Source organism: Pelobates fuscus, chromosome 4 (assembly GCF_036172605.1).
Source record: "Pelobates fuscus isolate aPelFus1 chromosome 4, aPelFus1.pri, whole genome shotgun sequence".
NCBI classification, from domain to species: domain Eukaryota; kingdom Metazoa; phylum Chordata; class Amphibia; order Anura; family Pelobatidae; genus Pelobates; species Pelobates fuscus.
In genome coordinates, this window is record NC_086320.1 from 326089557 (window position 1) to 326105505 (window position 15949).

The 15949-nt window shown below is 40.6% G+C and overlaps 1 protein-coding gene across 1 annotated transcript in view; it reads left to right on the top strand.

Moving 5' to 3' along the window:
• TMEM196 (transmembrane protein 196) overlaps window positions 1-15949 on the top strand; it is a 63277-nt gene that overhangs the window by 26474 nt on the left and 20854 nt on the right. The gene's annotated exons all lie outside the window — the stretch shown is intronic.

Below are 15949 nucleotides of genomic sequence, written 5' to 3' on the forward strand. Positions count from 1 at the left end.
AGTAGGCAACTACCGCCCAATATCACTCCTTAACACCGATATAAAACTCTTCTCCAAGGTGCTGGCGATGAGACTTCAAACGCACCTGAAGAGACTCATACACCCCGACCAGACAGGCTTCATACCGGGCAGAGAGGCTAGGGACTGCACCCTCCGTCTCTTCGCAGTACAACACTTGGCCAGATTAACAAAGACGAAACTACTCCTACTCTCCACAGACGCCGAGAAGGCTTTCGACAGAGTGGACTGGCACTTTATGACGGAGGCGCTACGCAAGATGGGCATAGGACTGGGTATGCTCACATGGATTACCGCATTATACAGTGGACCGAACGCTAGAGTCAGAGTGAATGGGGCCCTCACGAACAGCTTCGACATTCATAACGGCACAAGACAGGGCTGCCCGCTCTCCCCACTCATATTCGCCCTCACCCTGGAGCCGCTTCTAGATCGCGTCCGGAAAAACCAAGGGATCACGGGCCTCAACTTCAGATCGCACGAACATAAAGTCGCCGCATACGCGGATGACATGCTGTTTTTCCTCCGGGACCCTACTAACTCCATCCCGCGACTACTCGAGGAATTCGATGAGTATGGAAGCATCTCAGGACTGAAACTCAACTTCACAAAGTGCGACATCCTTAACATCACGGTACCCGAAACTGAATGCACACAACTGAGAAGACAATTCCCTTTTCACTGGTGCCAAGATCGGATGAGGTACCTGGGACTGTGGATAACACACGAAGCAAAAGACTTCTATATGTGCAACTATCAACCCCTACTGACCACCATACTGGGGGACCTGAAGAGATGGAGCTACGCACACATATCATGGCTGGGAAGGATAGCGGTAATTAAGATGAACATCCTGCCCAGGATTTTATACCTCTTCCACGCGGCGCCCTACCCGGTACCTCCCGCGTTTTTTAAGACACTGAAAACGGCGCTTATACAATATGTCTGGAAGGGGGACAGAGCACGAATTAGCTACGAAAGACTCTGCCTCCCAAGGAGATGGGGAGGGCTAGCTATGCCGGACATTCGAAAGTACCACCAAGCCACCATCCTCCAGAGAATAAGAGAGCTTCATGTGGCCCCTCCGGACAAGCGATGGGTGCGACTGTGGAGAGACTCCACAGATCACCGAATACACACACTGCTGTGGCACAGGGATGATACGGCACAGGACACCCTAGGGGCTGACTCACCAGTGGCACACACGCTCAAACACTGGGATAAGCTGCGAACCGACCAAAGGATTTCGCCCAAACCGAGCCCACTGATACCCATAACCCGCAACCCAAACCTGGGGGACGGTCTCGCCCAGTCCGCATGGCCACTAGCTCATCAAGACGGATACATACCGATACATGCTGTGCTCACAAATGCAGGAGTGAAATCACTAAGAGAACTATCGGAAGATAGACCACCCACGCTCCTGCACCAGTTTCACTACGCCCAATTGCGACACTATTACTTTAACCTTCCGCACAGAACCAAAATTCATAGAGAACTAACATGGTTCGAGACACTATGCTCGCAAACACCGGACTCAGACGGGAGAGTCTCAGTTCTATATCAGACCCTGATAACCCGCCCGAAAAACAACCTGTTCAAACGGCCATGGGAGGAATTGACAGCCAAGACCTTTTCGGACGATCAATGGGAAAAAATCTTAACCCTGCTGCACAAGAGTTCCTCTAGCACACACTTCCAGGAGGTCAACTACAAGTTGCTAACACACTGGTACCGCACGCCAGCCCAACTCAACCGATACGTCCCGACTATCCCCAACATCTGCTGGAGGTGCCATGACGGTGAAGGCACGCTACGCCATATCTGGTGGGATTGCCGGAAAATTAAAACATACTGGAGGAACATTGGACAGGAAATAAACATCATACTAGATGAACCTCAGGACCTGACAATGGAAGGGGCCCTCCTACATTACACAGAAAAACCCTTGCAGGTTTACAAAAAATCGATATTGAGGCACCTGCTAAATGCAGCCAAATCCTTAATCCCACTTCACTGGAAGAAGGAGGACACACCCACGATGGAACACTGGAAACGCACAGTGGAGGAAATAAGAACGTCCGAAGCACGGATAGCAGATCTTCAGGGACGGGGAGAGCGACATACGGAATCCTGGAGGCCATGGCTATTATACATAACGTAGGAGTTCACACAAAGCGGATGACGAATTGGACCCCACTGAGCGGTGCGGGGAACGGACCTGGGCGCGCCGAGGATGCGGAAGCAAACCCGAGACCTCATGGTCTCCCCCCCCCCCCCTTACCCTCCCCTCAACCTCTAATTGTCCCCTTTACCCCTACCCACATAGGACCCACACACGAACACCTGCACTCACGACACAACAAGACACAAAACATTCGACACCGATGTCGCCCGGAGTGCGACTGGTGATGAGACTTGAGACACGAGACATGAGAGGAGTACACCTCATGGCTAAGACCGACTCACCACTGACATATAGGGACATGACGCCACAACACGCCATATGGAGCCTAGGCTACAAAGTACAACTAAGATTCACAGAACATACCATCACCAAACACGTTACAGAGACTGAGGACAACCACAGATACACATCAACCAACACAAAGACGGACCGCTAGAAGACCGACAATACACCCAAGGGATCCAGAGAATACCCACACTTAGCCTACCGACCTCATGGACACACTCGGAACCCTACTGAACATACAGACAAACATTGACCGCACACGACAACAATGGGCTGTTCCCGAAGGGAGACCAGCAATTATAGGGCAACCTAGAAGACGATGCCATACAGCATGACCTACTGGCAGGCAGATACGCAAGGGAAGAGCACCCTGGTGAAGGAGAGACGGGGGAAAAAAAAAAAAAAAAAAAGGGGGAAAAAATAAATAAATATAAATAAAAATATTTAAAAAAAAAAAAAAAAAGACTAGGGAGGACTGACCACAAAACACTCGAATAACGCTGCACAACTACCAAATGCACACCGGACACATTGGACAGGCCTTAGATGTGACGCCTCCCTGAAGAGCCGACAACGACTCACTTTATGATACGAACCCGGGACCCAGCATAGGAGCCATATATCTTACATGGGAACAACATTACAACCACAAATTCCCTACGGAGGTCCTCATAGAGGGTATTAGCACACCAACCGACGACACGTACTACCCTAGCTAGACGACTCGCAGCCAGAGAGTCACGGTCATTCATAATGAGCCAGCGGGACCGATTAGGATACTTACCCAGAGAGGAGCCCAGAAGAGGCAAGGGACCCGAAAGGGAACCCATTACCAAGGGAGCCTAAGAAGTTGAAACAGGTAGTCACACAATAGGCAGGGTTGTATGAGCACAAACCCGAGACCTGCGTGGCCTTACGCTCACACAATCTATTACAGTAGACATGCTTCCCCACACACGAAAATCGTTTTACACACCAGCAGAACACTGCCGGGTCATGCTGGAAGGGCATCGAAATTGTTACCGTGCATCAATGCAAGATATATGCATGTTGTCTGATGAACACTCAGTTTACCTTGAGACCTGTGTGTCCCCCTTACCATGGTTACACATGAGATCTGCGTATCTCGATTGAATAATTACTAATTGTTTTTCTTTTAGTTCATTTGCTCATCTGAAACCTGCGCGTTTCTTAGCATTTCAACCTTTCTTGTTAACTATTCTGAGAATCTTTTCAATAAAAAGATATTTACAAAAAAAAAAAAAAAAAAAAATATTTAAATACAAAAGAAGTCCATAGACTAATCTCCTGATTTGCTAATTAATCACGTGACCCTTGCAATAAGCCTCAACCTATGCTTGTAATGGTCATTCGTAAGATTGTTGGTAATGTATAATTTATTTTATGTAAATGTACTATATAAAATGCTGTGTTTTATTTATTCTAGTAAAGGAGATACTGTAATACTCTCTGTTATATAAGATCAATTTATGTTTAAGTATTACAGTACTTTGAATGAGCTTTTATTGCATGTGAGTTAAGGTAGTTAAAGGCAATATCCTATAAGGGGGTGACCGAGTGTGAGATTAAATTTTCAGGTCAAGGAGAGGGAATGTACATTCGAACAATCATAATATCCAGCTACAGCAGTTTTTGAGAACCGTAATCCTCCCATAGATATTGAGTACCTTTTTCAAATAATTAGCTATACTTCACCATCAGGGTTATTAGCTAAATTGTGTATTGTTAGTGATTAATTCTGCATCTTTCTCTTTAAGCAATGTATTACTACAAAAACCTAAAATCTATGATCTGGTTTGATTATAGTTCTATGCAATTTTGTCTGTTTTCATAATTCACTCACTATGTCCAGAGAAGAACTAAGATCCCACAGGGACCAAGGTAGGTTACCTGTTTGGGACCCCCTTTATTCTAAACATAGAAATGGTTAGTGGGGGCATGCAACCCTAAGCAGCTGGTGAGGATCACCTGAAGGCTAATCCTGGTCTGAGTACCTCTAAACTACCAGAGCCAGAGTATTTGGCTTCCAGTCTGTCTAAGATTCATTTGACGTGTACTCCTAGACAGCAACTATTTGCAGTGCAGCCATTATACATAGTTACATAGTTACATAGTTAGATAGCTGAAAAGAGACTTGCGTCCATCAAGTTCAGCCTTCCTCACACCTGTTTTTTGCTGTTGATCCAAAAGAAAAGAAAAAAACCCAGTTTGAAGCACAATTTTGCAACAAGCTAGGACAAAAAATTCCTTCTTGACCCCAGAATGGCAGTCAGATTTATCCTTGAATCAAGCAGTTATTACCCTACATTGAAAGATTATATCCTTGAATATTCTGTCTTTGCAAGTATGCATCTAGTAGCTGTTTGAACATCTGTATGGACTCTGATAAAACCACTTCTTCAGGCAGAGAATTCCACATCCTGATTGTTCTTACAGTAAAAAAACCTTTCCTTTGCCTTAGACGAAATCTTCTTTCTTCCAGTCTAAACGCATGGCCTCGTGTCCTATGTAAAGTCCGGTTTGTGAATAGATTTCCACACAATGGTTTGTATTGGCCCCGAATATATTTGTATAATGTTATCATATCCCCTCTCAGGCGACGTTTTTCTAAACTAAATAGGTTTAAATTTGTTAACCTTTCTTCATAGCTGATATGTTCCATTCCTTTTATTAATTTTGTAGCCCGCCTCTGCACTTTTTCTAGTGCCATGATATCCTTCTTTAGAACAGGTGCCCAAAATTGCACAGCATATTCAATATGTGGTCTTACCAGTGATTTATAGAGAGGCAAAATGTTCCTCCATTACCAATATGCAGGGAGAGCAAACCCTCCAATATTGGCATTCCGTAAAGGGGGATGACTGTGGATGGGGCAAAAGGATTGACCCAATGATACAAATTCTAATATATGCAGAATAAATACGGCTCGGGCACTCTGGGATAACAAAAATAGCAGTTTGTTGGGGGCAAAAATAGCAATGTTTCGACCTTACCGGGTCTTTATCAAGCTTGATAAAGACCCAGTAGGGTTAAAGCATTGTTATCCCGGAGTGCCTGAACCTTTATTTATTCTACATATCTTGGAAGGGAAGCCTAACCAGCCCTGGCTTCAGAGCACCTGGGTATGTAGTGAGTGTGGTATCCAGTACGTCTCTAATAGTAATGCAAATTCTGCGATTTGCTCTGCCTAAAGGGGCAGACCTTCTCCCTTTCCTAAACAATGGGCAAGTCAGCCTGGCATGATTCACAACAAGCTGACTGCCAGTTCTAACCAGTTGACCCACTAGTGGCGGAACATGCCAAGAGCTGTGTTTTAGCCTTGTCTCCATAGTCTGGGTGCCCTAAGACTAGCAAGACCACATCTAATGACTGTGGGACAGTTTTTGGGTGTAGCTGAAAGCTGGTAACGAGGAAACAAAGTTTAGATGGTTCACTCACTGAAATTGGGGAAGTTAGAAGGCCTGGGAGAGGGATGAGGAGACAGACACTGTATAGTCCTCTCTCTATCCAGTAATTCTCCAGGTATTTCATTCAAGGAAGAGGAACTGAATTGGCAACAGAAGTGGCTACCAGGGCTTGTAACTCCTATCAATATCAGACAGTGTCATAATATTTTAAACCATCATGTACTGAATAAATATACAAAACATTGAAAAAGACAACGCAATCCAAACATTTTGTCTAAATTTCACCCTATTATTAATCTTTCATATTTTAATTCTTGTATTCTTCTCCTCTGGAAAGTTTCCTTAACATAGACGGATCGAGATTGATTTCTGAAACCACAACTAATATAAATGATTTGCATAATATGCTGCTACTCCAGTGTTTAGCCAGAAATCACAATTATAATATATTTTTAGGGGATAACTGCTTCTTGTGCCAGGCGGTAGGTGGGATCTCGAGAAAAATCCAATCAAATGTGTTAGATATACATTCACACTGAATCTCAGGAGAATATGGCTCCTTGTGGGTTAAATAAGATCTCAGCTTTATTCAAGTCATAGTGAAAACATAATACATCGGCAGAACATTGCAAAAACAAAAAAAATAAATCCACCGTATACAAGCAACATGGGGACATACAGACACAAAACAACAAAAAGAGTTTGCCGAACGTGTTTCTCACCGCACCAGATTCTTCTTCAGCAACTGCGTGAATCGCATTCAGCAAACGTCTTGATGTTTTGTTTCCTCCCTCCCATGTTGCTCATATACGTTGGAATAGTTTGTTCTTGCAATTTTCAGCTGAAACATTATGCTTTATAAAGACTTAAAACAACTGCTATTTTATATAACTCACAAAGTAATATAGTACTGAACTTGAACTTCAAGGTAAACATGCACTTTTGGTTTTTAAAACCTCCTGAGCATATCATTAAAGTGACACTCTAAACATTAGAACGACCTTAGCTTAATAAAGTAGTTTTGGTGTATAGATCGTGCCCCTCTCACTGTTCAATTCTCTGCCGTGAGAGTGCTATTTGATTATTTGCCTCCTTCCCCTGTATCCATTAAAAATAATTGTACTTATCGTTATTCCCCCAGTGTGCCAGGTTACCCCACTTCTCCTGGCTGTGATCATCAATCAAAAATTATTCTAAAATTATTTTAAAATGAAATGTCTCACTAAATTAAAAACAGTCAATGGAGCTGCTAATGCTTAATAAGCAGTGCGTTTTATGCTGGCGTAAGCTACTTTTCAGTCCTAATTGAGATGATGGTAATTTTAATATATATATTTTTTTTAAGTTATAAAAAAAAATAGAGACCAGTATCTCACTCTTATATAGACAGAGTTATCTATGAAACACTTGGCTTTCAATCTTGTGGTTTACAATATCACTTGAATCCCTGAATGCCTTTACTTTTTCACGATACATCGTTCATTATTTCATGTGATTCACACACAATATGTTATCCTGGGACTTCCAGGATTAGCAATTCTTTCAATGCCTTACAGGGAATTGCTGTGAGGCTGCCCACAGAACCAGTCAGTGAGTGTGTTTCGTGATGTTTCTGTGTTTATATTCGGATGTGTCAATGCATAAGGGAATTGCCAACTTAAAGGGATACTATAGGCATACAAATAACTTTATCTTAATGAAGTAGATTTTTGTGTATAGATCATGCCCCACATAGTCCCACTGCTCAATTCTCTGCAAATGAGTACTTAAGTCACTTTTGCTTCTTTTCATGCAGCGCTAGCCACACCTCCCTTGGCTGTGACTCACACAGCTTGCATGAAAAAAATGTTTAATTTTCAATCAGATGTTAACTTGCTTTAGATGTTTGTATCACCTGCGCTGTAAATTGATTTTTATTTACACAGAGGCTCCTGCAAACTCTAGATGACTTTTAACAGAGCAGGAGATACATTCTAGATTAAACAGACTGTGCAATAAAGGAAGTTCAAACATTAGATCTCTCTTTTCAGGAAGTGTTTAGGACAGCTGTGTGAGTCACATGCAAGGAGGTATGACTAGGGCTGTTTAAACAAAGTGATTTAACTCGTAAACAGCAGAGAGTTGAGCAGTGAGACTGCAGAGGAATGATCCAGACACCAAAACCATTTCATGAATCTTTAGTTATTTTGGTGCCTATAGTATCCCTTTAACCCCTTAAGGACACATGACATGTGTAACATGTCATGATTCCCTTTTATTCCAGAAGTTTGGTCCTTAAGGGGTTAAACCATTTTTAAGAAATATAAAAAAGCATGCTAACGCTCAATTGCATTATTTTTCATCAAATGCTGTTCCGACAAATAAGATGATATTATCAGTACGCACAGTGACAATGTGTCCAATTAATATACTCACAGGTCACTGTAAGGAAAGATGTATACACATATATTATTAATAACCCTTGTTGCATCTCAGTGGACAGGGCTAGCAAAAATGTAAGCTAATGGTTATAGATGGAGACCTCCACTATATTAATATAATGTTTCCTTACTGTTGCCAAACGAGTGTCGTATTGAGTGATGGCTAACCGTGACTGACTGTAATAATGATCGCCTGAGTCAGCTACTGTTGAGCTGTAAAGCAGAAAGATTAATAAGAATCACAGTATTTATTTAATAATATCATGACAGGTCTTTGAGAGCAAAAAGGGCATTACACACAAGATATCAATCTCAAAAAGCATTCTGAGCTATGTTTATTATGGAACTTTTTAGCTTTTTAAAAAAATATTTAAGTGTTTATGCTTTTTCACTGGTGCAAATTTATTGTTGGCAATAACAACATTTATTGTTATTATCAATTTTCAGTCATATTAACAGTATAACTTGCAAATAGTTCATGGAATTTTATGCATGTATTCTGTGGAAGAATGGGTCGAACCTCACTCTTTTAACAGGGTTATTCACAACAGTGAGATTTGAAAGTGATTTTCAAATTTACGACCAAAGATAGTCAAATTGAAAACAGAATTGAATTGGAGAATGTTTCAATTCAGATATTTTGGCCTGTATTCTGAAATTCACTTGAAATTTGCTTTGAATTCCTTTAAATTCTCACTTTAGTAATCATAATCATTTGAATATTATTATTATTATTATTATTATTTATAAGGTGACAATAAATTGTGCAGTGCAGCATAATAGGTGGATTAACGAACAAGTAGTTGCAACAACATAAGTTGAACATACAGGAAAATAAAGTGCTGAGAACCTAATTCAAGGGAAATTGGGGTAACATGACACAAGAGGTGTGATGTATTTCATATAATGGAAAAGTAGGTTGTTGGAGCAGTTTATAATAAAAGCATAGGTTTTTTTTAGCGCACACGGTTGCAGGAGAAGATACAAGGTGGGTTAGGAGCATTTGTATTTTAGTGTGTGGATTAAAAATATAATTGTATTTATGGAGAACGTAAACAAGAATTGACAAGTTAAAGACAAAATAGTCAGATTGGAAAATAACTTAATCAAATAATTTTCTAGCTCAGCTATTTTGTCCACAGTTGCAAGGATACCTTATTACATGTCAGTTTAGTAAATAAACCCCAGTGTGTTTAAGGGATCATACCTAATGTTTTATAATAAGTAGAAGTAAGAACAGTGAAATATAGTCTATGTAAGTTAGATCATTTGTCATTTTGTTACCATAAAGAGAGAGAGTGTGTGTGTGTGTGTGTCTGTGTGTGTCAGAGAATAGCTGTGCAAGCTCATGTGTACTTGTACATTTATTCCATGGGGCTATTTGCACGCATGGCTTCATGGAGGCCAATTTAATTTGCATGGCATGCTTTGGCTGTGTGAGGACAGCCAGGCATAATATGAAAATTATAAAATAAAATGGTTCAGAATTTCTTTTAGAAAAAAGTACAAACCCTTACCTGACTTTTTTTTTTATAATGAATAAATTAGCTGACTACATGATAGTAAATTTAAATGCTGGAGTTCTTATTTTGTTATTTTCCACCTTTCCATTTCTTTCCAGTATAAAACGATTTTATTGATGTTGCTAAAGTTGTGTTCTATTTTTGACTTTAACACAGTTATTTACTGGAATATTTTTAGACAAACATAGTTGAACTGTGATCATAGCTGACTTGGATATTTTTTTTAATTAAAAATTCGCATTGAATTAACTTTGAATTCCCCACAATTTTTTACTTTAGTGAATAACCCTGAATATATAATATCGGTTTGTCCACTCATGGTGGGATTGCACACCAAGCATATGATATATGCATTGCATAGCGTTGTTATTGCAGCCTGCATAGAATGCCTATAGTTTACCCTCACTAACACCTCTTGATGAGACATTCCTATTTCTACAGTTGATAAATGAGCACCATTGCTTACTAATAAAATCTATACATACATACATACATAAACGCTAAGCTAACAGAAATATTTTCAATGTCCAGAATTATTTCTCAAGTATGGTTATACTTGTTGCAATCAAATGCAATAAAACAATTTGTAAGCATCTAACGAAAAACAGATCAATGTAAAAGTGCATTTCCCAGTGATTCATCAATATGGAAACCATTCATTGATTCATGCTGATGTACATTCAGCAAATATTCATGGATCCTTAATGTCGAAATGATTTCCTACCTAAAGCGTTGACTGAGTTTACTGTAACTGGTGAGGAAATAACATAGCCGTTGGAGCTCAAAAATAAATTAAAGTTAAGCAAGGCTGCCCTTCATGAGAATTCAGCAGTCAATGAAGTAAAGCAAAAATAACGTAACCTATTCAGAATCTTTACTGCTCAAAGCTCTCTTTTGTTAGTAGTCTGGCACTCAAAGTGTTAAACAATTAAATAATAGTACAGTATATGTTCAGTGATCTGTAAATCTCTGATTTAAACATTAAATTAATACTAGTCAGTATTAACCTTGAGTGTTTATTGAGTAGATCACTATTTAATATGTCAGAAAAGGGGGTATCTATCTGACCATATGCTAAGAGCCAATGGCAGGTTACCAGTTTGCGCTCCCTCTTCACTATTCTTATAGGGATGATGAATGGAGCCAGGGTTGGTCAAGTATCTTTGTTTCAAAGCAAGGAAGGTAGGTCTATTAGAAAGGTAGGTCTATTTTATAGGTTACAGAATTAATCCAGCAAATGATCATGTAGCTCCCACTGTATCAAGGAGTCAGTTCTGGGTATGGCACCAGTAAATAAATATTTTAGGTAGACCATCATACTTAACCTAACATTTTGGACAGATGGACCTGCTTGAAGACAGTGGTTGGTCTGTCCCTTTTGGATCATAGAGGACCTTTCCAGTGTGTCTCTGACCTGTGTCCACAACCTTAGCTTAGTCAAATGAGGCAAGAGTGTATTTTTCCAAAAATGTTGCTGGAATGACTGATGGGTGGAAAGAATGGACCATTCTGAGAAGAATCATATTTTTATTACTAGAATATTCGGAACAGGAAAACAGGTCCACTTGATTATCATTGTGATCAGACACAAAACAACATAGGTATTGCTCCAGAGATTGGTTGTAACTTTTTTCTTAACATTCTTTTTTATTTTTTATTTTCTGTGAATCACATGTCACAACATATATAAGAATAAACACAATCCTAATAAGAGGATTCACGTGTTATAATCTAAACCTAACAGAACTAAGCTACAATAGACCAGATCTGCTGATTCTCATTCAGGACAATTAAGTAGTAAAGGTAGGCAAGGGTCTTAAGAATGAAAAGGTAGGGACTACTCTGATGGTGGCCCAATACGCCTCACAGCAAAAAGAGCTCAATTTGGGACATGTCCCTCTATTAGCAGAGAGACTGGGATGGTAAAGAAAGGCTTAAGTCCCAAACTAAAAGCCCAATTTCCAACTGTGTGGAGCAAATCCAGGGTCCAGAAAACCCAGAGGTAAAGAATTGAGATGGAGGTAAGTCTCTGGATTGCCTAACTTAAGGCCTCGTTCAAAGCACTCAGGTGAGAGGCTGGTTCCAGGTGACGGATCTGTGATGGAGCAAAAGAGTGACAATGTTGTAACTTGGAACATTGCATGAAGCTGCAGTTGATTTAGCGATGTGGTATGCAATGTTTATGTTCAGAGCTTTTTTGTTCTTGTGGGGCATTAAGGTGAGTATTAGACACCATATGTAGTGAGATAATTCCCCATTTTTAACCTCCTCCAAAATACCTGATATTGAAAATTCTGCACCTAGCATTGTCCTCCAGAGTATCCATACAGAGCGCAATAACCTGGTGCTGCTTTTGTATAGCCTTTAGTGAGGTAGTCTGTAGCAGGGCCGCTTTTGGGCTATGTCATCTGAAGGCAATGTGCTAGTGGCTGGTTAAACCCGGTTTTCTTAACTACAGCGTGGAGCTGATGTATAACACATCGTTCTGATTGGTTGTACCATTTAAGAGAAATGGGTGCTTAAATCTGCGCAAAATATTTTCCATTTAGATGGGAGATAATAAAATAAAATCAATGGAGAGGTGGATCCAAAGTCTGTTAGGTATGGGTAATGATCAAAGGAGGCAACAAGAAGCTTGGTGTTGCACCTCATATAGCACTCAAACTGAACAAGATTGGACAAAGCCCTTCACATCAATGATAATAGACTCCCAACAAAATAATATGCGAAAAGATACTAAAATGGGTTTCTGTGCCACGGCTTGGGCTCTGTTAACTGCAAGCTTCTTCCGTCATGTACACAGAGTGTAGTAGTGTTGCAGGCAGGATACAGCATTATTGAAGATGAATAATCAGTTTTCAAATCTTTTTTTTTTTCCTTAACTGCATGTTATGCAAATGTCTAAGCGCCGTATACTGCAGTGCACTGTTTGCTGTGTGCAGTGAAGACAAACGCACAGTTACATTGAAGTAGTAGTAAATCCACTAAGCAGTAAAAAAATTTTCAGCACACACATAAGGCAGGGTGGAACCACTACAATGACAGACATTTTAGAAAATGGGGGGAACAGCAGCAGCAGTACTTTATCCACTATTATCACCTTTAGACTGAGCCGTTGGGATATCGAGGAGAGTGACAGTCATCCACATAGGCAGGTTGGTTAGGGATAGTTGGACTTCTCATCATCCCCGGCAAGTGACCAACCAGCATACTCTTGAACATTTTGTGTCGTAGTTCCTACAGACCACGTGATAAATGAACACTCAATGGGAATATGTGTCCTAAAAGCACGTAAAGAAGATCCTAGGGGATAAGGAGTATAAAAAGAGAGAAGGAAAATACATCTTAGCTGTCAGTGATACAATACTGACAGCATACATACCAACACTCTCTCCCTGTGAATCTAACTAAGAAAAGACAGGATAGAAAAAGTTAATATTGTGAGGAGTGCATGTTGTGGGCAGTCGTGGGCCCCACATTCCCTCTCTGCACATATATATAGCGATGATCGCTATATATATGTGCAGCCGCGGGCCCCCTGGCTCCCTATACTTGCAGAGGGGGCCCAGCAGACTGCATCTGAATGTTACAGCTCTTCCCTCTCTCTAACTCCCGCGAGACGTGCGGCCGTCAGAGCGGTGCCACGGGTTACCTTGGCAACGCTCCGTGCGGCACGCACGGCACGCACCGGGAGTTAGAGAGAGGGAAGAGCTGTAACATTCAGATGCAGTCTGCTGGGCCCCCTCTGCAAGTATAGGGAGCCGGGGGGCCCCACAATGCCACCGGACCATCAGGGATGGAATCTCCCCCCTCCCTAAACCAGGTAAGAAGCAGGGAGGGGGGAATAGCCTTTTATTACATTTAATGTGGGGGGAGGGGAAAATGCTCCATTTACACAACATGCATACACTAGTAAACACACACTCTGCATTCACTACACTAACACACACTCTGGATTCACTACACTAACACACACTCTGCGTTCATTACACTAACACACACTCTGCATTCATTACACTGGCACATATTCTGCATTCATTACACTGACACACAGGCGGGGGTGGCAGCCCTGGTGTTTTGTGTGAGACATATAGAGCCCGTAGGCACTTCCAACTTCCAACAGGTTAATTAAATACACTGTAGTCGATTTAGCATGAACACTATTTAATTCATCTCCCATGTTAAAATTAGTGTAGGACACATCGATATCCCCATATGTGTTTGCTGGCATAGCTGATTTTATGTAGCCATATAAAACTGTATTTTTGTGTGTGAGCTGTTCCTTAATCTGTATTTTGTATACATTTCGGTCTCTACGGTGGCACCACCGCTAAGAAATGCATGTTCTGGTTGTGCCCCGAATTCACTTTTTTTCTATTTTTATTTATTCCAGAAATATACTAATACATTTTGACCACTGGGAATTGGCATAGCTAAAATACCTGATATTGTATAGCCATAAAGCCAGTCAATACTGTAGCCGTTTCTGCATGTCAGCACGGCACCTTTATTCTTCTTTTCTTTGGATTAAATTCTGCTATCCCTCAACCACCCCTACCCTCTCCAAAATAAAAAAATCCTGCCTTGGATAAGTTAGGCAATAAGTATATAATTGAATCTAGAAGACACAGTGATTATTTCATTTGTTATGAAGATGGTTTTGCATCACTGATATATGATACATTTTTGTGACCATTGAGTATAGATTACCTTTGAAGGAGATGCCTCCATTCTTCTAAAGCAAAGATAATGGCAAGTAACTCTCAGTTGCCTATGCTGAAGTTTCTTTCGGTCAGAGGGAAAATAAAAAATACGTTCGCATTTTGTACAATCAATAACACTTTCAGCGTCTTTAGAATCTATTGAGGCCAGAACTAAAAAATATTCTCAGAATGTCAAGTAACTGGAAGGGAGAGTCTTGTTGTACCAATTTAGTGGTCCTGTCATAATGACAGGGTAACACTAACCCCAATTTTCAGAGAATAGGTCAGAACACAAGAGTGAGAAAAATAACACAGGATAGCCCAGAATCGTTAGAGTGGTCAAGCTTAATGCTATTGCTTCTAGAAAGGTGAAAGACCTAAGATCATTGCCAGTGACACAGCTTGATTACCTGGTGATGGCCATAACTGAGTGAGCCCATCCTGAAAGAATGCAGAATTGCCCACAGTAGGGACGTGTGAGCCTGGTGTAAAGCACACCAGACTCACAAGCAGCCTCCTAGCAAGCCCATGCAGAAAGGAATATGTGGAGAGGACTGCTAAAGCGCTTTCTGCATTGTCCTAGTGCTTGCAGCACAGCACAAGAATGTCTAATAATGCTCTCATGCTGTGGTGCCTGGGGACAGTTCCTTGGTGTCACCAAATATGGGACACCTAGTGTCCTCTTCTACCTATCTCACTGAAGTGGGACAGTTGGGAGGCATGCAGTAAAAATGGGATTTCACCCAGAGGGTGAACTTATCAGCCAAACCTGTATACTCTAGTTTAGACCCGACAAGTCTCCAAGCATGGTTATTGGCAAAAATGTAATTTACATAACGATCTTCTGTTCCATACAATGACATTCTTAACCGCTGTCACATCTAACATATCTACTTCCCATATCAGTATTTGCTACCAAACTACCACAGTGCAGTGTTTGTTTAGTCATTTATTATAAATCTGAAACAATGAACCAGTAAAATGGAAATAATACTGAAAGTATAAAATATTCATAAACTAGAATCCATTAGTGTTTTAAGGACATTATAAAAAGCTAAATTAGATGTTAAAAGAACTGCTGCATGGTATTTTGTCTAGATAGCTATTGTAGGAGTTCGCTCACATTGTGTCCATTGAAAAATGCAATACTATTAAAAGGATGGTGTCTATTACAATGGAAATAAAACTGGTTATTACAGAAAATGGCATTCTACTCTTAGTTTCTACAATAAAAGAACCAGTCAGAAAATGTGGTCAACATATTGGAAGGCATATAATTTATATTATTTTGCACATAGAGGCCTTGATTTAATATTTTTGGATAAGGTTTACAAATGATTTCATATTTTTGTATAATTTACCGTAAGTAAAGTATAAATTTGTC